A 23,788-nucleotide genomic window follows, 5' to 3' on the forward strand; every position below is an offset into this window, starting at 1 on the left:
TAACTGGAAGTGATACTAATGAAAAATAGTTAAATGCAACCAATTGCAACAAAAACAAAAGTTAAAACTATTTGGTTATCCGAAATGGTTAGGTAATTTGCAAGATTAATAATTCCCCAAGGAAAAAGAGGACCTGCCCAGTTAGAAACAAAGATAAATAGAAACATAGTCCCTATAAAAGAAACCCAGGGACCATATTCTTCTTTGCCAATCTGAATTCTAGCCAAGTCCCGAACAAATTCAAGAACATATTCCAAAAATTTATGTGCTCCATTCAGAATGATTTGTGGGTCTCGAACAGCTAGAGTAGCTGAACATCAGTGCTCACAAATATCTCTCGAGATATCATAAACAACTAAAGTTGCTTGCAGGAATAATGAGATTTGCATAAATAATTTACAAATCTCATATGCATTTGGTTTGGATTTTAGCTGCATTTGTTTTGGGGTTTAACTGCTTTTGGATTCCCCTCTAGTCATATTTTTAGTATTCGGTTACTTCATACTACCTTGTGTTTTCATCTTACTAGCAATTTCCTACCGTATCTGTGTACTTTTGAGTCCCCTTGACTGGCTCTAGTCACTCATGGACATTACTATAATTTATTTTGTTCTGCAAGGAAGTAAATAGAAGGCATTTAAGAAAAAAAATGCAGGTTTCACTGCTAGCCCTAAGCATGCAAGAGTTTTTGCCTGGTTGGCATTAAACAATAAAATTCTTACAAGTGATAGATTGGTAAAATTGAGAATTTCTCAACCATTTAAGTTCATTCTATGTGGAGAAGTAGAAGAGAATGTGAATCATCTTCTCCTAACATGTCCATTTTCTCATGAGTGCTGGATACCATTATGTTCTAAACTAAACTGGTCCACACCTTTTCCAAATCCTCTGTGGGATTTATTTTGCAATTGGCCTACTTTCAATAAGAATTCAACTTTCTCTTCTTTGTGGCTTATTTCTCTTTCACTTATTATTTGGAATATTTGGCTAAAAAAGAACCGAAGGAGATATTCAAAAAAGAAGCTTTATCATTAGAGGAAGCAAATTTCAAAATTGAAGTCTCTATTTCTGAGCTGGTATTGACTCATTTGAATGACAGAGGCCTTGCAAATTTATGTTATTCTTCTTGGGATTTATCTATTGTAGGCAAATGGAAATTTTAGAAGTCCCTCCTTCAGAAAGTTTCAAGCCTCAAAAGTTCTCAATCAGAAGTAAGGTCCATCTCCAATAGTGAAATTAAATTTTGATGGTGCTTCAAGAAGCAACCCAGGTACTTCGGGTGCAAACTGTGTGATAAGAGACCATTCAGGAAATGTAGTTTCAGCTTTGGCAATTAAGCTACCAATTGGTACAAATAATGAAGCAAAGGCTCAAGCATTGTTGTCAGGTTTGCAATTGGCTCAGAAGAAAAATATTAAAAGTCTCAGTATTTAGGGAGACTCCCTTCAAATTAAATTCCTTCATAAATTGGAAAATTAAGTATATTCTTCAGGAAGCATGGAAAAATTTGGAAAAAATTGAATTTTATGAGATCAACGATTGCTATAACGAAGAAACTAGCTTACCTGATCTCTTGTTTTCAGAACACTTGCGTTTCAAGAGTTGCGTAATCCCCTAGCCTTTCGTGAGATTATAAAAAAGGAATCTTCCTTTTCAAACAAGTGCTTTTTGGCTAACCGTTTTCATTGTATGCAGGTTCAAATTTGTGAATGATTTGAATTGTCCCCCGCATGTTTCGCACTGCAATGAATACTTGTCGAAGGTCATTTCTTCCTGTCATTCATATGTGCAGGTTTAAATGAATCTTTATTGACAAGCTACTCGTTATTAATCCATACGCAAAGGACATTTCATTTATCATTTTTGGTCCGGCCTTCTTACACATGAACTTTTGTGCATTGGCTATTAATTTGGGTTTCTCCTTTATTTTGTCCATCTTTTTTGCTCTGCTACATATCAAGAATCATGTTTCTACCAAGAAAGTATCGCATCCACATCCCCATTCAGAAATGGGAACTTCCAAAGAATGGTGTTATTGGCTTGGGTAAGCTTACAAAATGGTTTATAAATTATTAGTCATTGGCCACAAGTTTTTGCACATTACTCCCCATTTAATTTATTCATTCCAGGTAATCTCAGTCTTCTAATCCAATTGCATGGATCTGTTACAGTCTTACGGTCATCTCCTGCAAATAGATATGGATTTTGTTCAACAATCTTATTTCCAGGGACAACAATGAATGAGGCAATAAAATGCTATGTTCTTTTCAATGGGAAAGCCTGGGTGAGAAGAACTTTCTCTCATAAACTCCTCATGAAAAATTCAGTGGTAAGCTGTGTTTATAAATCTTTTTTAGTATTTACATGGTCTGAATTTCAAATGTGAGGTTAACTTAGACAATGCTCTGCATAACCATGGACAAAGTCTTTCTTCTTCAGTTTCTGAGCATATGATGGATATTTTTTCTGATATTTGGTTCCTCATGAATCATTCTCCTCATCCCCCTGATATTCGAGTTGTTGAACGGGTTCTTGTTTGTTGTGACGTTTTCACACATCACCCCATTGCAAATGGGCCCCCCCTACTTTTTAGGCCCTCTCGGTCTTTAACCTTTTGTTTGTTGGGTCTCTTTGCGGCAGTCTCGTTAGTCTCCTCAGTTTGCAAGTGTTTGGAGGTCGATTTGATCACTGCAAGTCGTTTGAGTGAATTTGGCCAAGTCTAGAGTTTGTTTTGCCCGTTTTAGGGTTTTGCCCTTCAGACTTGGATTTGAGGCCTTTCCTTTAGGGTTTTGGAAAAAATGAGCATTGCATTGAAATCAGCCACCTTCAAGGAAGCTACACATGAAATTTGAGCAAATTCTGAGCAACTTTCTATTTTTAGAAAGTTGCTATTTTTTAGGGATTTCACTGCCTCCTGGATTGGTCTAATTTTGCCAAAAAACAAACTTAGTGTTTTCAGCAATTTCCATTTTTTAGTAAGTTTCTATTTTTAGTAAGTGCTTTTATAGCATATTTTGCCCTAATCCTAACATTTTGAAACACTTACTATTTTTGGAAAGTCTATTTGTGGCAGGTTGTTCGCAGGCAAACACTGAAGACTGAGCATTCCTGAACACTTCTAAATCCAGAAAATTTGAAAAAGCAGGCTAATTGATCAAAAAAATGGCTAAGTGTGGACTCCCATTCCAGAAGTGGAAAGCACTGAAAATCCTCTAAGGCATGGAAATCACTTCAATTCCCAAAATGGCATCCTAATCATGGAAAATGTTCAAAACTGACTGAGTCTAGAGAGAAGCAAGACAAATTCCTTGCTCAAGGAGAAATGGCGCCCAAGTCAAAGGTTGGGCACCAAAATCAAGGTGCCATGGAAAACTCAACAAATCCAAAATACTTTTGGGTATTTTATTTTGTGTTCTCATGTGCATGAAAAACACATCAGTAGGTCCCATTAGGGGACATTACAAAAAAAGAGGCGATTTTTGTTGTCTAAAACCCCCAATGCCCTCCCACCTTCCACATAGCATTCGAAACGCTTTTGTATCTTCGAATGAAAATCTAAACAGGATTTTTAGCAAATATGGAAGGTAATTTTGAAGCACAAGTCAATTCTTTTTTTTTTGTTTTTTGCTTTTTTAAACATTTTTCTCCATTCTGGCTGCAAAATCCAAAATCTCGGTTAAAAAATGATCATATGCTAAAACTATGTAGTATTTTTGCATTTAAATTCCAAAAAAATTGATTCATCACAATTTTTTTCTGATTTTTTAAATGAATTCAATATCTTTTGCATCCACAGCTTCTTTTTATTTTAACCTTTTTTTTGGAATAAAATGTTTAGTATCTTTAGATTATATTGAATTTGTACTGATTTGCACTAATTTATATTAATTCAAACTAATTTTAAGCTGATTTTTGGTGATTTATGTTTAATTTCGGTTCATTTTTTTGTATTTAAAATTAGAATGTTGTGCTTTAACTTTGTATGTGTAGGTTATATACATAATATAATGCCAAATAGAGAAGCTTCTAGATCAGGTTCAGCCTCAAACTCTGCCCCATCAGTGCCACCACCAATTACAGGCACTCCTATTGGAGCTAGAGACCCTACTTGGAAATACGTCGTTTCAAGGGTCAATGTCTAGGTTAATTATTTGCATTAAATGTCAGAAGCTACACTATGGAGGCATAAATCGCCTAAACTCGGACTCGGCATGCCCCAAAAATTTAAAAAACTCGGGACTCACCAAAAACCCGGGGAAAAACTCGGCAAATTTATCAGACATTTGAAAATATATAAATTTTTTAAAATGGTCTTCAAAAAGATACATATTACTTACAAAATATATATATTGATATTCAACAAAAAAATATAATATTTCAAATAATAAATTAAATTAAATACATAAAAGTCATTACATATATTTAAAATTAATTAAAATAAAATAAAATGGCGAACACCTAATAATGAATATGTTAAAATAAAATAGAAATTAAATTACACAATGAAGTAAAATTAATTTTTTTAAAATAAAAAAATATATTCAAATTAATTTATTTTATGCCTTTCAAGAGTATATATTAAATTATACTCTTATCTAGCCCTCTAATAAAGTTGATCAATTAAATATATATGCACAATGAAACCAAATTTGATTTATATCCATTTCTACTAGTGAACCGTTCTCATACCTTTCTCCGGCTCCATCTTAATATAGCATTTGTTCATTCTCAAATCAAATCAAATCTGTAATATAGAAATTAATATCATAGTTTTGTGATATAGAAATTAATATCATAGTTGCCACGAATACTAGTGAACAGTTCTCCATCTTGTTGAACCATCGATCTTATATTTAAAAGTAGACTATGCATTTAAAATATATTCAAATTATATCATAAACATTAGACATGTTAACTATAACAAATTAACGAAAAATGAAGGTGTAACTCCATGGAGCTATGCGAAAATGCGAAATCAAAAAGCAGCGATTAATAAACACAATCCGTCAGGAGGGCGCAGACAAGTTTTTGCCACATGCCCGGAAAGCATTACTGTCTTTAGCCCGCCATGTAAGAAACGCCACGCATCAGAAACGCATGCAAATAATACATTGAATGCAAGGTGGATATCGGCTTTCGGGCCGGGCAGAACAGGGAAAAAAGAAGAACTCAAGGCAGGCAAAACCGAAGCAAATGCGCTTTCTACCGACGGGAAATGGCAGGTCTTTTATTCAAAAAAAACTAAAAGGAAGATGGGCAAGCTTCAAGATGTCTCATTAAATTTCAATAGGCACAAATTCGACCAGACAAGGCAATCTCCGGCATCTGGAGCTAATCTTGTTCCACTCGGGAAAATTAGGGTTTTCAAACCCAAACCTGAGATTAAGCAGAGGACAATATGTAACATACCGTCGAAATTAATGGAACCACAATGGAGCATTTACAGCCAAAATGGGGTATTTGTGAAATGGAATGGGTTTGGAAAAGATATAAAGGAGATTATCAACTGGTGGTATGCCCTATATCCGGGAAAGGTAAGTATTACTCTCTTGGAAAATAATTTCCTGTCTATTCTGTGCGAAAATCGAAATATAAAAAATGATATCCTATATGGTAAATTAAAATTTTATAAAGGACATGGCTTCCTGTGCTGTGAATGGAGGCCGAATTTTGATCCTTACTCTCAGATCTTAATTAAATGCCCTAGATGGATTAATTTGGGTTCATTACTAGTAGAATGTATAGATTTCAAAATCTTAGAATGCATAGGGGAACATTTTGGGACTTTTTTGGGCTGTGAAGGATTGGATAGAAAGGATTTAAGCAAGCATATTAAAATTTTAGTTGAAACAGGCAATAATATTTCAGTTTTAAAAGCCACCACGATAGCTACAAATAGGGGGGAGTGGAACATATATCCCACCTTCTACAGTGGGGAATTAGATGAAACTGATATCTGCTTAAAATCGTATCCAGATCAGATTAAAAGAGATGTTCGAAAGGAAAACCCTGTAATAGAATTTCATAAAAACTTCTCCCTGGTCTCTCCCAATATTCAACCTACTTCACCCTTAGAGGTCACCCCATATGAAGATAAGCCCAACCAGATAAGGAATATCAATAACCTAGATAGAATAATAGAGGAGGCTAACTCTATTAAAGAAGCAGCCCTATTAGAGATGTCAAAAAGGATCTCTGATACGGTGGATTCATTGAGATCTACCCCTGAAATAAAAAACATGGAACAGGGAATTGAGGAAGGACAAGAGGAAGTATCATCTAGAGTTGCTACAGTTTTAGAGGTCTTCAATAATAACGAAATCGAAAATCTTACCCCGGAAGAGGAAGCTAAGAAGAGTTTCCTAATTCAGGAGCTCATGGCTTCTATGGATGAGGAAGACAATAATGAGTATAGGGAAGGAGATATCATTCCTTATTCCGCTAATGTTTTTTCAGCAGTTCATTCTCAACTGAATGAGGATGAAGATAAAGAAGGGAAAGATATCCAGCAAACCTTAGGAATAAAAAATATCTATGCTGGGAAAAGTTTATCTGATTGTGCTAAAGAAGTTAAAAGTAGGGGTAGAAAATCACTGTGTGAATTAAGAAGGAAGGACGGGAATGCAAAGGATCAAGGCAAATTAACAGCCTTCTTTGATGCTGGGAAGGGGAAGGGCCTTCCCACAGCCCAATGAAAATCTCGACATGGAATGTTAGGGGTATGAATGCCCCTAACAAGCAGCGTCTAATCAGACGCAACATTATAAAATGGAAACATGACATTGTTCTTATACAAGAGACCAAATTAGCCCAGGAGGAAGCCGAGGCTTTCAAAAGAAAATTAGGTATGCTTAGAGGTGAATTTGTGGAAGCTTTGGGCGCTTCAGGTGGTGTAGGAATTATTTGGAACCCGCGTAATATTTTATTCTGTCCATTAGCAGGAAACAGAAACTGGTTATTAGGAAAAGTCACTAGCAAACACAACAATCTCACATTTATACTAATAAACATCTATGGCCCGGTTTCAGACGCCGGAAAGCGTAGAGCTTGGGCTGAGATTTCTTTCGTGATGGGGCTAGACCCCACTACTCCAGTTATTCTAGGAGGAGACTTTAGTGCTATCTTAAAATTATCAGAAAAGAAGGGGGGTATTAGAAGGGAACCGCAGTCCCTAAAAGACTTCCGAGACTGGGTTACACAATACAATCTAATAGATATAGAAACTAGTAATGGACTGTATACTTGGAACAATAGAAGATCAGGTTTTACACAAATCACAGAAAGATTAGATAGATTTCTAATAAGGGGGAAACTGAGTGATCTATCAGTTAATCTTTCAGCATCATTACTCCCATCATCTGGATCTGATCATTATCCTATCATCCTCAACATTGAGGGTGAGGCAACACCACGGTGTTGTCCTTTTAAATTCGAAAAAATGTGGATGCAAAACCCGAACTTCTATGAACTAATCTCCAAGTGGTGGTCGGAAGTGAAGTTTCAGGGATCAAAAATGTTCTGTTTAGTCAATAAATTAAAATATATCAAAAGCAAGTTACTGAAATGGAATGGTGAAATTTTCGGTAACATATTTGAAACTAAAATTTCATTAGAAAAGGAGATCTGCGAACTAAATGAAATAATATTTAGACACGGTATGGACCAGGACAGCTTTCTCAAAGAAAAAGAGCTCCTCGGAAAGTATGAGGAGACGTTAACAAAGGAAGAAATATTTTGGAAGCAGAAATCGAGAGAAAATTGGCTTCAAAATGGGGACAGGAATACCAAATTCTTTCACAACAACACGAAAAACAGGAGGAATACTAATAGTATACACAAGATTATGAGCAATAACGGCATACTATTGGAAGATACGAAGGACATTGCTAGAGAAGCAGTGGACCACTTTAAAACACTATTTAGCTCAGAATCCTCCTCGATAGATTCAAGGCTAACAATGCTTAGGAATATTCCCAAGATAATATCGGAAAATCAAAATAAAGCACTTAACAGCAATTTCACTGAAACAGAAATAAAAGCAGCACTGGGGCAACTTAACCCTGATAAGGCCCCTGGTCCAGATGGTTTTCCTACGTGTTTCTTTCAAAAATGCTGGCACATAATAGGTAAGGAGGTGGTGGAAGCACTGGAAGCTGTAAGAAATTCTGGAAGTATTTTGAGGGAGATCAACAACACTTTTATCACCTTGATTCCAAAGAAGGAGGAATCAGGAAATTTTGAAGACTTTAGACCCATATCCTTATGCAACACAATATATAAAATATTCACTAAAACCTTAGCTAATAGATTAAAAGGTGTCCTCCCATACATTATTGCAGAGGAACAAACTGGATTTGTGCCTGGTAGATCTATCTTCGATGGCATAATCATTGCCCAAGAATCCATCCATTCGATACAACAGAATCGATCAGCTGCTATGTTAATTAAATTAGACATTAAAAAAGCGTATGATAAAGTGGATTGGAGATTTCTATGCAAATGTTTAGAATCCTTTGGTTTTTCTAAACAATGGATTAACCTAATATTTGAATGCATATCATCACCCAGGGTATCAATGCTTATCAATGGCACCCCGGAAGGTTTTTTTCAGATATCTAGAGGGATTAGGCAAGGAGATCCTTTATCCCACTTCTTATATATCATTATGGCAGAAGCTCTTGGGAGAATCATAACTAGGGCTAGAATGGATCAGGTTATTAAAGGCATTAAAATAACAGAGGGATTGGAGGCAATTACCCACCAACAGTTTGCTGATGACACAATGCTGATGGGGAGTGCAAACAGGATTGAAGCCATTGCTTTCAAAAGGATATTGGACACCTATGCACTAGCTTCCGGTCAGGAGGTAAATAAGAGAAAATCAGAGATCTTTTTCTTCAATACATCTCAAAGCATAGAAACAGATATTTGTCTTATCTTAGGCTTTGCTAAAGGGAAACTTCCCTGTAAATATTTAGGAATTCCAATGGATAAGGGAAAGAACATTAATTCATTATGGAGAGATATCTTAGAAAAGATGGATCTTAGGTTAAATGCTTGGAAGAACAAATGCCTCTCTTCGGCAGGAAGGATCACTCTTTTAAGAGCAGTTATGGCGGCAATACCGATTTACCGAATGTCCTGTCAGCAATTACCAAAAGGCGCTAGACAAGAAATGGTTAAAAAAATGAGGAAGTTCTTTTGGAATATGACTTCGGACAAAAAGAAATTTGCTTTAATTTCTTGGGATAAAATTTGCCAACCTATTAATATAGGGGGAGCTGGCATCAAGGATTTGGGAGAACAAAACATGGCCCTAGGGGCGAAGTTAGTCTGGAAGATGTACTCGGAACCTGATCTTAAATGGGTTAAAATTCTCAAGGCTAAATATCTCACAAACTCTAACCCTGATTGTATATTTAGGACGGAGATATTCCCCAAGGGATCCAAAGTTTGGAACTTTATGCTCGAATGCAGAGAGGTGATCAGTAATTATCTTACATGGGATATTGCGGAAGGATCTGAGGCACTGTTTTGGGAAGACTCTTGGGGGGGTTATACAGCCTTAGACAAAATAGGTATAAGCGAAGATGTCATTAATCAATGCAAAACAATCAGGGGCAGGTTTGTAAAGGATTACATTAAATTTACCTCGGATGATCCTGCTTTGGGTTGGGAGTGGAAATCTCTCGATGAACTGAACTTGGCAAATGCAGATATGGAAATCCTCTGGAATAATCTGCGGCATAGGCATTTATCATTTCATAGTGGGAAAGACAGGATAATATGGGTAGGTAGTTCTTCGGGCAATTATAAAGCTAAAGTAGGATATTCACTCTTAAAACACAGACGGATAATACCCAATCCTAATATACCAGTAAGCTTATGTTGGAATAACATTGGTCTTCCTAAAGCTGGAATCTTCACATGGGCAGCGTCCCAAAAAAGGATTCTCACCGCAGATTGGTTTTCCAAATTAGGATTCTCAGGACCATCGAGATGCCCTCTATGTGAATCGGAGGAAGAAGATGCTAACCATCTGCTTCTCAATTGCAAATTTAGTCAAAGTTGTTGGGATTGGCTTTGCTCTAGCCTAGGCTGGCAGACCCCGAGACCTAGGGATATTTCAGACTGGTTGCTCAGTTGGCACCCTCCTCAGACAAATGATATATACCATTTAGTATGGACTATAGCACCGGCAATTCTCATATGGAAAATTTGGAAGGAGAGAAACAGGAGAGTTTTTAAAGAGAAGAACATGAGGGTAGAATCTCTTCTAAATAAGATTGAAGCAGCCATAGTGGAAAAAACTAATAATAGATTAAGACTTATGCAAAAAAAGAATATTAACTTAACCAGATGGGATGAGGTTCTACGATCTAAATGGATGGGCTTGATTATTCCTCCATATATAGGGAGTGGAGGTAGTCAGGCTGAAATAGATAGGAAGTTAACAAAATGGGAGCCACCACGAAAGGGTTGGGCTAAGTTAAATTTTGATGGTGCATCTCGTGGGAATCCTGGAGTGGCAGGTATAGGTTGTGCTATCCACCAAGATGATGGAACATTACTGGCTAGCATTAATAAACCCATTGGAAAAACTACGAACAACATGGCTGAATTCACAGCATTAAGAGAGGGATTGATTCTAGCTAAGTCTCTCAAGATTAAAAATCTGGAAATTGAAGGAGATTCAACCTTAACCATTAATGCGGTTAGAACTAGAAAAGTGTCAAATTGGAAATTGGAAGCAGAATTGCTTCGAATCCTGGATTTGACCAAATACTTTGAAGAATTCTCAGTTAAGCATATTTATAGGGAAGGCAATACTATTGCAGATAAGTTAGCCAATCTTGGGGCAGATGGAATCTTGGATATCTTTAGGATGAGAATATCTTCGGAATAAATAGTAAGGATAGCCCGGTCTCATTTCACCTTATGCATTTATGAGTATTTCATTCCCAAGCTCTCAGAGGCCGCTGTAGCCGATCCTTTATAATGGCACGGTGGATAATAGAGCCTCAGATATAGTCACATATATATATATATATATATATATATATATATATATATTCACACACATATATATGTATATATATATATATATATTTGGGTATATTAGGACAGACTGCAGAGCACTCTTCTTCAATGGCCCTCTTCCCCTTTATAAATATATATTTATATACATATATTTATATATATATATATAAATATATTCTTATATATATGTGTGTATATCACTAGATATATATATATACATATATATGTATATAGTTCCTCACATTTATATATACTTATATATATATATTTATATATACATATATATTTATATTTATCTATTTATACTTTGTTCTAATATACATTTAAATATTTAGATTATTGTATTGTCAGGATACATATTGATAGGTATATCATATATTATCTGAGGCTAAGATTGTTATTCTTCTAAGTTATAGTTACTTATAATGGGTTTCTCCCCTCTGCTCGAGGTTTTGTAAGAGTTTTGGACACGCTTCAAGATTTCCTCGCTTCAACTTGTTCTGATAAATCTTAGGCACATTTGGATATATTACATCATGCCGATTATTCATTAGTCTTTCACACTCTTAATCATGATTAAGTAGGATTCGTAAGCAACAGATCGGAATTGATAGTACTGCTCATTATTAAGCTTACAAGAGCTTATTTACATGAGGATTACGGAACTATCTGTAATAGTCACTTGTATAGATTTTAGCTTAGCTATGATTTATAATAAAGATACGGAGCAGTTAACACAGATGAAAGCACTCATATATCAAGTAGGTAATAACTCAACATTCGTTATAATGATGGATTTCGGCTCTTAAATAGCATCAACTCTAGAAGTTCGGGCATATCGCTTGGCTTAGAAGGAACTCTGAAAATCTGAAATATGGACACTATTATCAGACTTAAGAGCTCAAAGAGACAAATGGCATTCATTGGAGAAATCTCTAAGAAGCGATTCAAAGAAATCATCTTATTCCCTCAGGAGGTAGTGATTCATGCAGTTCAGAAGGTATTAGGCAAGGAATACATCAACAGCGAGGACAGAACAAGGGCGATCAGCGATGTTGCCGACATGTTTATAGCAGTGGCGCTGCAGGTAGATAGGAATAAGGAGCATATAGAATAACTCTGCAGAAATATCTTTATCCCTTCCATCTTGGTAGACCTTAATTTGGTTTTGCTCAACATTGATGAGGAATTAACAATTCTGCGTCCTAAACGTTATGATATCCTGATTGAGAATTCCTGCCCAGTACCTAGATACTTAATTTTGTGTGTGGGAGAAATAGGGAACTTCGAGGCTAGAAGGGAGGAGATTGGAAGAAGCTTGGAATTTCTGCTTTGGCTGATGCAGGTAACTCTTCCAAAGCGAGAAGATTGGTTCGAGAATTATCTGGAATGGGAGGGGATTAATATCAATGCTGAACCAGCATCTCCTACTAACGTTGGTTAGGGTTTATTAGGCCTAGTGCCTTTGTTTTCTTTATAGGGGTATTTGGAAAATTGTTTCTTATGAGTTCTGACTCTCGGCTTACTATATATCGGCTAGTGAAAGAAAACATATTAGACAATGAACTAATACGTATGCTTTTGGTAGTTGCTAAACAGATATCTTTGGTTACAGCTAGGATGGCTATATGGTAATATAGGTTTCTTTACAGGATGCCCATTTGTCTGACTTATCTGCTGTGCTTATGAATTACTTCCTTAAATATATGGGGCTTTCATGGGTATAATATGGGTAATATGAGGTATGGAATATATGGTTGCTCGAGTAAGGGGATTTTGAATGAAAGAAGGGGAATACGTTCAGGCATATAGATGTTTGCAGATATATAGAAGGAATTATATATTCTTATGCATATGTCTATGCTCTCTATTCTTTCTGTTCTGTCATATATAATTTTATATGCATATGTCTATATAAACGGCAATTCTGTCCTTCAATGCTTATATGTATGCATATGTATATACATATATATATGTTTATGCCCCTCATCTATGATATGGCAAGGATGAATTTGGTTTATTGCAGGTTTAAAGTTTCTAAGAAATGTTGTTGGAACTAATAGTGATTGATCGTTATTCTTTCTTATAGAAGGCATAATTGTAGCCTAGCTAATATCTTAATTTGTTACCCACAAGATTCAGGTGGCTATAAGCTAAGGGATAGCGAGGCTATAATTCCCCTATAAAGGGCAGAATGCTATATACATTCGTATAATGAGCTTACATTTCATTTATGTAAACAATGCTACTAATACTTTGGCAGAGAAATATGTAATATGGTTTTGCAGATACGGGAGACAGGAATGAAAGATGATACTCAAGGTATCAGAGGCACCGCCAAGGCAGAAAGGATAGACCCATTCTAGCAAAAATTTGCAAAGAAATTATGTAGAGAAAGAAATTGGAATGATTATAAGAGACAGCTTCTTCCCTCAAAAGAGGAATTGTAAAATTTATAAATTTTTGTATTATCTGATCCCGTAAAGGATCTGAGCTAGACCGGAGGTTTTCTTATCTCCATTCTTTCCTACCGGTGCCCACACTGAATGGAGATGTAATATTTATTATAATAGAAATAAAATTTGGCCTCGGCCTTTTATCGATCAAAAAAAAAAAGTATATTCAAATTATTTTATTTTATGCCTTTCAAGAGTACATATTAAATTATACTCTTATCTAGCCCTCTAATAAAGTTGATAAATTAAATATATATACACAATGAAACCAAATTTGATTTATATTGATTTCTACTACTGAACCGTTCTCATACCTTTCTCTGGCTCCATCTTAATATAGCATGTGTTCATTCTCATATAAAATCAAATTTGTAATATAGAAAATAATATCATATTTTGAAATATAGAAATTATTATCAAATCAAATTTGTAATATAGAAATTAATATCATAGTTGCCACGAATACTAGCGAACCGTTCTCCGTCTTGTTCAGCGATCTATCTGGCTTGAATTCCAAATAGTTGACACCCTAGATGCTCTGCATCCTTCACATCACATAAGGGTGGTGTATCACCCACATCCCCTTGCTTATAGCTGTTGTGTGCCTTAAACAGCCATCACCTACCCTAAACAGAGATCGAAACAAGCAAAAAAATGGGCATTCTTGCAGGGTTTTTGTTTTATCTTTTTGTTGACCAGTTTATGGCAAGTACAAACGATTTTATTAGAAAAAATTGTGGCAGATTTAGGCCAAAAATTGACCACGAGTTAGACCACAAGTGTGTGTGGCCATGAATAGCACATGAATACTAACAATTCTTGTGAGTTTATTGCGATTTTTTCAACTATGACCTCAAATACCATCTTGTACGCATTACTCATCATGATGCCAAGCCCTATACCTAGACCGCTAAAGAGATAAAAAGAGAGATAAATGCCCTACTTGCATTGGCAGAAAAGAAAAATTACAAAAGGAGAAGACATAGACATCCATAGCTAGCGGTCATGATCCTCAAGTGCAACCAAAATCAAACGAAGATATGGCATGTCAAGGCATAGTGGGATCTCTTCATGGTCCGCCCATCTTAAGCACATCGCTCTCCACTTCATCTACTTAAAGTAGAGTGCCAATACCTACACCTACATGAGAAACAATTTTTTTGTGCCCAAAAGCACACCTGGAACACAACCATCATTGGAATCTTTAGGGTAGAACAAGGAGGTGCATGAGCATGCAGGTATAGTATGTGCTGATTTTTGGTGCTTCAACAACATTCCTTTCAATGTGGGGAGTAGCCCTGATTGAGAAAATTTGGTAACTGCATTGGCAGTTGTGGGGAAAGGCCATAAGGCACCTTCTTGTACAGACTTGAGTGGGAGGTTCGTTAATTTATATTTATAGTAATTTATGTTGAATTTTAGGTTAAATTTATGTTCATTAATTTATAGTAATTTGTTGAATTCGGACTATTTTTTCATGTTTAAAAATTAAAAATTTGTACTTACACTTTGTGCTTGTAGGTTGCTTATGAATGCAACCAAAAGGGAAAGGCTAATAGTGGAAAAACAAAAGAAGCAATGGAAAAAATATGGCTGCCATATTCTTCCAGATGGGTGGATGAATGGGAAAAACCGCACTATTATCAATTTTTCAATAGCTTTAAATGGTGAGGTGAATTTTTGGAAATTGTTGGATGCCTCTTACAAAATAAAAAATATAGAAACATCGTATCTAATGTTGGAGGAAGTTGTCATGCAATGGGCATAGACAATGTGAAACAAATCATAACTGATAATGCAACAACATACGTGGCAACTAGGAGATTGCTCCAAGACAAACATAAGACAATTTTTTGCACACCTTGCGCAACACATTGCCTTGAACTTCTTTTGGAGGACATAGGCAAACTTGATTGGGGGACTGTTGATGTGTCTTTTATACATGATCAAACATAGAATAAAATACCCCAAGGTACCTTATCCTTTCTTGAACAAAGCTTCCCCGAATGCTGAAGATTTCGCCTAAGGATCAATTGAGGCAACTCCAAGTTTCTAATATGTAGGTTCTCTACGTGTGGATAAGCACCAGTGTTCGTTGTGTTTGTTGTTTCATCAAGGGGCCTTATGTACTTTCTATGAAAGTTGGTTCTTGCAACTACTTAACCAATGAGGAACTGGGTTTTCCTAATACTAACCAAGATTTCAAAAAAGGACAAAAGATAAGGGATTTAGAGAAGGATATGCTAAACTAAACCTATGAATGACTAAATGGGGGGGCAATCTCAGTGAAACTCTACCAATCTCAATATTGCCATAGAACAACTCTACTAGAATCGGTGCAATCTTCTAAGGGAATTCAAAGATTTTCAAATCATTAATGAGCATAGATACTATCAATAGGATACATATCAGTACTCAAATAATGATTGAACCCTAAACAATTTCAATATCTCTAGTTGACCACACAGGGCACACTTACAATCAGTAAGAGGCTAGTGATTTGGATTATGAGCTTCACTAAAAGATCAGGCACAACATTTATCATTCAATCTAACTCTAACATCTAAATACTATCTTCAATAAGAGTGATTCAAGAAGATAGATAACCATGTAAGAAGTCACAAAGATTGCAATAAAACACAACTTCAATATTTCATTAATCTCATAGCAAAATATAACAACAATTGTTCAACTCTCTCTTCACCAAATTTGTATGACTACTCTTCTTCTCTGTTGCTAATAAACGTATTCCTCTTAACCTTACAAAATGAAATGAGTGAGAGCTTATATAGCACTCTCCAATACAATGAATGGCCCAGATTTAAAGAAGATCAAAGGCTGAGATTTTGACACCTAAACCCTAATTAGGGTTTGTTACAAAAATAACCCTAATTAGATAAGCATTATCATAACATAGCCAATAGAAATTGGCACAAATAACGAGGGAGCATCGTCCAATAGGGATTGAATTGCCACATCATTTCATAACAACTTCTCATCTAGAATTTTGTTCCCTTTTCCTTGAACGATCACTTGTATAAAGAAGAACATCCACCTGTCGAAAAAGAAGGCTTGAGAGGCACCCACAATTTGATTAAGCATGGTTATCAAGTCTCTGAATTCTTCTTGGAAATCAATTCTGTGAGGTGTATTGGGTATCTTATTTAGGCGAGGCCTACTCTTAAGTAACCAATTCTTATTGATGAAATTTAGACAGGTATCAGGATCATCTTCGTAGATAGACTTGGCTCCTTCTAGACTCTTGTAGATCATATCTCTCTGCTCTAGAAGATGAAAAGCTTCACTTATAGCTCCTTCCGAGAGATGGGCGAGGATAGTCCCATCTTTGGCTACAATTGTCCTTGAATGCGAATCAATAGTGCCAGGCACATTCGATCATTAGCTCATGACATCTGACTGCGGGAGGGAAACCTACTGCCTTGATGATTCCACTCTCGATTATCTTCTTGGCTATGGGTGATGGCTTGCCGATGTAGGGTACTTCTCAAAACTTCTTCACATTGAAGTTTCCTTAGTTGGTGTCCCCAATATTGCTCCATTTGGATACGATCCTCGTCTCCAAGTCGTCACTCCTTTGATCTTCTTTGATGAGGGCTTGTCGGGTAGAGGATCCACTTGCCTTGGGCGCCGCCATTTATTACCTATAAAAAGGGTTTAAGTTAGGTTTTAGGTATAGTCACAAAGATAGGCAATTGAAGACCTTAAAAAGAACCATTGAACTTCAATTTGAACTTAAATGAATAAGCATTGAAATTTACAAATTGAAATTACAAATGAATTAATCTAAATCATGAAGACTTATCTCCAAAAAAAATTGATATTGAACTGAATCAGATCTTCAAAACTCCTTCAAAAAAATCAGATTGTGTACCTTAATCTTGATCTTTGAGCCTTAAAAGGAATGAATCTGAAAAGAGGGGGAAAATAATGCCTTGCTATTGAATTCACCTCTTTCCAAAATGCTGTTCAAAGAAGTTTGTTCTGCTAAAAGCTTCAGGTCTGCACCTTAAATTCACCTTCGAAGGATTGCTGATCTTCTAAATTGTCCTTGAGAGGATCAGGTCTGAGATTAAGAAGGTTAAATCTGCCTTGACCTGCCTTTATATGGTATATCTTTCGCCTTCTCAAACCTGAAATCCGCCCTCTATCTGCTGGAATTCGCTTTCTTTCTAGTTTATTCCTTGTAGAATTCAGCTCATGAAGATTATTAACTTTCCTTCTTAAGATCTGAAATCGGCTTCTTTGATACTTGATGAAATCTGCTGATAAAATTCGCTTCCTAAGTCTGCTTCTTAAATTTGCTCTAAGAAAAGAATGTGTTTGAATGAATGATGAATGACTAAGATGTGTTCTTTCTTATATAGGCGCCTTCACCTCTCTCTTGAAAAGCCGACTTTGTTTGAACAAATAAAATTAATTGCATCTTCCCCAAGCTGGCCGACTTCTTCATTGGAAATTCAAATTTGCTCTTGGCGCCAAAGATGAGATTGGTTTATTAATGCATCAACCCGCCTTGTTTGCTTCTAGGCCGACTTGCATCTAGTCTCCTCTCCATTCGGTTTTTACCACAATGCAATACACTTTCGCCCTTGTACCTTAGAGAGGTACATGCCTTCAACATCAAAATCGCTTGTGTACCCTTGGAAGGGACATGAGCAAACCCAGGAGATGTTTAAGTTTTATCACTATTTGATGAAGGCATGCTTAGTTCTTATGATTTGCATGAGGCTTAGAATGTTTGAACACTTGAAATCATCTTGAAGAAAACTATCAACGCACCATCATTAACATAACACTGATCCTTAATGTAATTCGCTCTTGTACCTTTGGAAGGTACATGAGCAAACTATGAGTTGCTCCTAGTTTTCTCACTCATGACTGAAAACACACTTAATCTTCATGATCATTAGAAGGTTCATGATACGGCAAAGGCTTAAATCACCTTCAAGGAGGCTTGTTTAGATATCTTAATTAGCAAAATACTCCTCTTCAAGAAATTTCGCTCTGGACCCTTTGGAAGGGTCAGGAGCGAAAAAGTTATTTGCACTCAAACCTTCACCATTTCTTTCAACTCTACCTCTAGGCTTGACTCTTGAGTCCTCTCACCATCTCAACCTAGCTCATCTACCCTCAAAGTGATGTCTATTTCAAAGTGTTTTGGCAAGAAATTAGGCTATCTCAAAGATTTCGCTTTGGACCCTTTGGAAGGGTCAGGAGCGATTTTTGCTCTTTTGCTCAATTTACCTCACATTTTCACAATTTCTTAGCCTTGAACTTAACCTTTCAAACCTCCTTTCACCATGATTATGCAACTTGCCTCCATCCTAGCTTGAAACAAGATAAAAATAAGGAGTCCTAAGGATTTCGCTCTAGACCCTTTGGAAGGGTCAGGAGCGAAATCTGTAAACAATTCTCAATTTTACCATTTCCTTTGCTCCAAATCACTTTTCAAGGCAAGACTTAACAATTCTCTCCCAACAATGCCTTAGGAATCAAGATCTTGATCTCAAACATGACCAAAATAGAGGTTTTAGGAATTTCGCTTTGGACCCTTTGGAAGGGTCAGGAGCGAAACCCTTCCTTAGGCTCAATTCACACTTCTTCTCCTCTCAACTTACCTCAAACTTGACTTATCCAATCTCTTCTTACCATAATCAAGTCAATTTGCCATCTATTTAGCCCAAAACAAGGTCCTTTTAGTGCATTAGGCAAAATAGAGAGTCTAGTTAAGGATTTCGCTCTGGACCCTTTTCCTTCCATAATCTTGCAAATTTGCTCAACCATTCAATGACTTTTGGTGAAGAATTAGGTCCTTTGGTAAATTTCGCTCTGGACCCTCTGGAAGGGTCAGGAGCAAAATTTGCAATTATGCTCATTTTCTTGACCTTTTCACCACTTTGCTTTGTTGAACACATCAATTTTTTCTTAATCATGCCACAAGGACAAGTTTTCTATGCAAATTAGGACCAGGAAGGGAGATATTAGGAAATTCGCTCTGGACCCTTTGGAAGGGTCAAGAGCGAAATTGAGAAACTAGGCTTAGGCATCATCCAAACACTCAAACTTCACCTTCATTCATGTTGTTCTCACCTCAAGACATACTAACAAACCACCTTAAGGAAGTTCTTAGCTCAAAAGGTTGGATCAAAAGTGTATCTTAACAATTTCGCTCAGGTACCTTTGGAGGGACAAGACCTATCTAAGAATTTCGCTCTAGACCCTTTGGAAGGGTTAGGAGCGAAATTTCTCTTTTTGCACAAATTCCTAATCCAAAATGGTTGCAACTTATTCCAATGGCATGGATCAATCCTTCTTCATCCAAATTGAAGCCTAGGAGCAAAAAAAAAAAAAATAGCCCAAGTTAGAACCAAGGGAGGTTCCTAGGAGAATTCGCCCTGGACCCTTTGAAAGTGTCAGGAGAGAAATTCTTCTTTGATCTCATATCCTTAACCTTTTCTCAAATTTTCAAGCCAACTCCTTATAATTACATCCTTCCAAGCTTGCTCCTACTATCATTCATCTTTCGTACCCACACTTCGATCACTTGCTTCATCATATCAACTCAAACTCTACAGGAGACAAGACTCTGGCCTAACAACTCACAACCTTGACTCATCCTGACTCAAACTCCTCAAGGTTTCCTTGCAAAATATACATTCCCCAACTTTCTAAGGCAAGATCCTACTAAAATTACATCAAGGTTCTAGGCAGAGAAAAATGACTTCACCAAGCTTAGGTCAACCTTGGCCCTAAAAGCTAGGCAAGCTCTATGAAGGAAACCCTAACTTACCCGACCTAGGCCACCACCAGCTCACTCAAAACACCTAACAAGCAGAGAAAAGCTAAGCAAAGAGAAAACAAGACCCCAAAAAGAGAGGGGGTCCCCATTTTGATGGGGCAATGTGTGAAATGGTCACAACAGGGACACCAGTTGTAGATGATGCAAGGAGCATAAAAAATTATCTACAATCACCCTTGGGTTCTAAATTTGGTGAGAAAATACACTAAAGGGAAAGGGTTGGTAAGATTGGGTGAAACAAGGTTTGCAATGGTTTTCCTATCGTTGCAAAGTATTATAGGTTTGTTGACTTCTTTGAAACAGATGTTTGTGAGTCAAGCATGGCTAGACTCATCTTATTCAAAGAAGCCTAAAGGAAAGAGGGTTGCAATCATAGTCTTTGAAAACCTTTTTGCACAAAGAGCTATAGAGATCATGAAGGTAACTTCAAAACTTTGAATTTAAATTCAAATTGAATATTTAATTTTTTATTAATTTAAGCCTTTCATTATATATTTGTAGCTTTAATTTTTTGTATTTGTAAATTGTAGGTGTCGAAGCCCTTGGTTAGAGTTCTTCGTTTGGTAGATGGGGATGAAAACCCAATGAGGTATATTTATGAGGTCATGGATAGTGTGATGTCCCCTTCTAGCTAGTCATCAGTGTTGTAGCAAGATTAGCCTATGAGTTCTCCCTCGTAGGCTAATAAGGTTGGATAGAGGGTCCTTTGAGGTAGAGACTTGGTCAGGGAATGGGTAATTTTTCTCCTCCAGAGCTTGGTAATTTTGGATTTGGCATTTGTGTGGGCTACAAGGCTTAATTTCTCATACTTACTATTTATAGTAAGTCGAGGGATGCTAGAGAGGGACCCTTATTATTTTCAGTAAGGCAGTCGGATGAACAGTGAACAGAGTGGTTGACCCCCTGGTTCAAATGGAATTGGGAAATAATGAATATTTGAGAAGTTGTTAATGTTTAATTGGCCTAGATGATAATTATTTATTAAAAGGTGATAATATAAGTTATAACTTGAGGGTCAATTTATAATGAAAAGGGGGCCATTTGAAGAATTAATTATGAATGCCAAACTTAATGAAATATTTAAATGTTTTCCCTAAGTCTTAATGAAATAACATTTTAAATGTTATTAATGTCTTTTATGGGAAATCGAGCCCTAAGGAGGAATTATAAATACTCCCTCAACGAAATCGATTTCATTCTATTGAGCATTTTCTATCATTTTCATGAATTGTGAGGAGAAGCCAAGGGTTTCTGTCTGCAATCAGCCATTGGAGAGCAAGAAGTCTTCAATGTTGCAGCCATTCTGAGGAGGTGAAATATCCATTGAAGTGGCATTCAGGAGAGCTTCATACAGAGGTTTTATTTGAGCAAATTGGAAAAACAATACAAGGGTTTACAAGCTAATTGAGGGAGTTATATATCCAGGTTTTGAATCGAATTGGAGCAGCTATTGGGCAGATTATTAACATCAATTACAAAGGCTGTACGGCTGGGTTTCTCAATCTACATTTGCAGCAGGTGGCAGGTTGTATGTGGGGGACGATTTCCAGTGAGGAGTCCACCAAAATTTAAAGAAAATTAGGAGAGGTGGCCAGCATAGGGAAGTCTCCAGTAGCAAATTTACGAAGAAATTCCATTGATTCTAGAAGATATCAATCATTTTGAAGTTGCTTTTTGCCAGGAGATTATTGAGAAGAAATTTGATCATCCACCAAGTATGCATGTGAATGTAGATGTTTCAAAATAAATGAATAAGAAAAAATAAATGATTTCTGCCCGTATTACTATATTATCAATTTAGTTTTTTTTTAAATTTTCAAAGGTTCTTATGTTATTATATGCATTGCTTTTTATGGCAAGAAACCCAATAAAATTATAAAATTCAGAAAAACCAGAAAACAAACAATCAATAGTCCAAACAAACATTGAGAATCACAGCGAAAGAAGACTTGGGGTCTTTATAGTGGTATCAAAGCGATTTCCTGTCATCCTTTGGGTTTGAATCAGATTGCTAATGCAACCAAGTGACAAGGAAAGAAGGTATTATCAGAGGAAAGCCCGTAAAACTTGGCAACCACCACAGGTACTTGAAGGAAAAACAGTGTTTGGATTGATTGGGACTCATCAGGAGTCATCTTCTAGGAATATAGAACGGGTTGCACGCATGGGTGATAGAAGGGAGAACAATCCACCACGAGATGAAGCCAAAGAAGTGAGGGAAACCATGAGAGGGTTACGGGATGGTCAACAAGGAATAGTTGATACATTACAGCAGCCCACCGCAGCCATACAGCAGTTGGCTAATCCTGGAAGACAGAATCATGAGCAGGAGGATAATAGGAGTGTGGTTGGGACTCCTAGGGCTCGTAGGACTCCTACACACACTATCGATCGGCCTACCCGACCCACTTTCCTAAGGAATGAACTAGAAGGAGGTGTTGGGGAAGATGATGATGCTATATTTGCTGATAATGTCATGGCAGTGCACGATGAGTGGAGTTTACTTCCCCCAGATGTAAGGGAACACATAAATTTTGACCGGTTTATGGGCCAGAAGAGAGAGCACCACAAGGCAAGGCAAAGCAAGACAGGAGACCAAGAAATCAGAACAAGGATTTGGATTATGCTACCAGTAAACTTACCCTACCACTGTTTGATGGAAGTGGAAAGGTCACATCACGGTCATGGATACATAAGCTGGAACACCTACATCAACTTACGGCCTATGACAGAGGGAGATGCAATTAAATTTGCTACATTGCATTTAGATGGAGTGGCTAATGATTGGTAGCATAATGGAATGGTTACCTTGCAGCACAACCTCATCACTTCATATCAGGAGTTTGCTGATCGGTTGGTTGATCATTTTGATAAAAAGGATCCAGAGTCATATTTCAGAGATCTTGCTCAGCTTAAACAGGTGGGGAGTTTGGAGAGTTATATTGGAGATTTTCAAAGGCTATCAGTTATGGTTTCAAACATTTCTGAGCAGAGATTCGTCGTGTTGTTTGTTGAGGGCCTATTGGAACCTTTGAGAGGATGGGTAAAGGCCTTTGACCCACCATCACTGCAGGAAGCAATGAAGAGGCTAGAAGCATGGAACTTGCAGCCCCACAAAGCAAGTTCTCATCAAAGGGATCCTCTTCATCTAAGAACAGCAAGTTCTTTCCTAAGAAACAAGGAAAATCAGATTTTAAGGGAGATCAAAAAGGAAAATCTACAGCACCATTTGACTGGAAAACACTAAATGATTTGCGTAAGTTATGTTTTACTGCAATGGCCCCTATGATGCAAATCATGATTGTCCATTGAGACCTAAGGGCAAGGCTAACCGAGTTATGTGGGCACTTTATGAGGATTCTGAATCTGAAAATTCAGACCAGCAATCTGATCAAGAGGAATCCGAGCTAGAAAGGTCTGAAGATGAGCATGAAAAGTTAGAAAAAATGGGTGTGCATGAGGAGGAAATAAA

General features: G+C 36.8%; 1 protein-coding gene across 2 annotated transcripts in view; it reads right to left on the reverse strand.

Annotated features, from left to right (window-relative positions):
- LOC131066778 (uncharacterized) overlaps window positions 1-23,788 on the reverse strand; it is a 99,295-nt gene that overhangs the window by 20,183 nt on the left and 55,324 nt on the right. The gene's annotated exons all lie outside the window — the stretch shown is intronic.

This window comes from Cryptomeria japonica, chromosome 2 (genome assembly GCF_030272615.1).
Source record: "Cryptomeria japonica chromosome 2, Sugi_1.0, whole genome shotgun sequence".
In the NCBI taxonomy this organism is placed as follows: domain Eukaryota; kingdom Viridiplantae; phylum Streptophyta; class Pinopsida; order Cupressales; family Cupressaceae; genus Cryptomeria; species Cryptomeria japonica.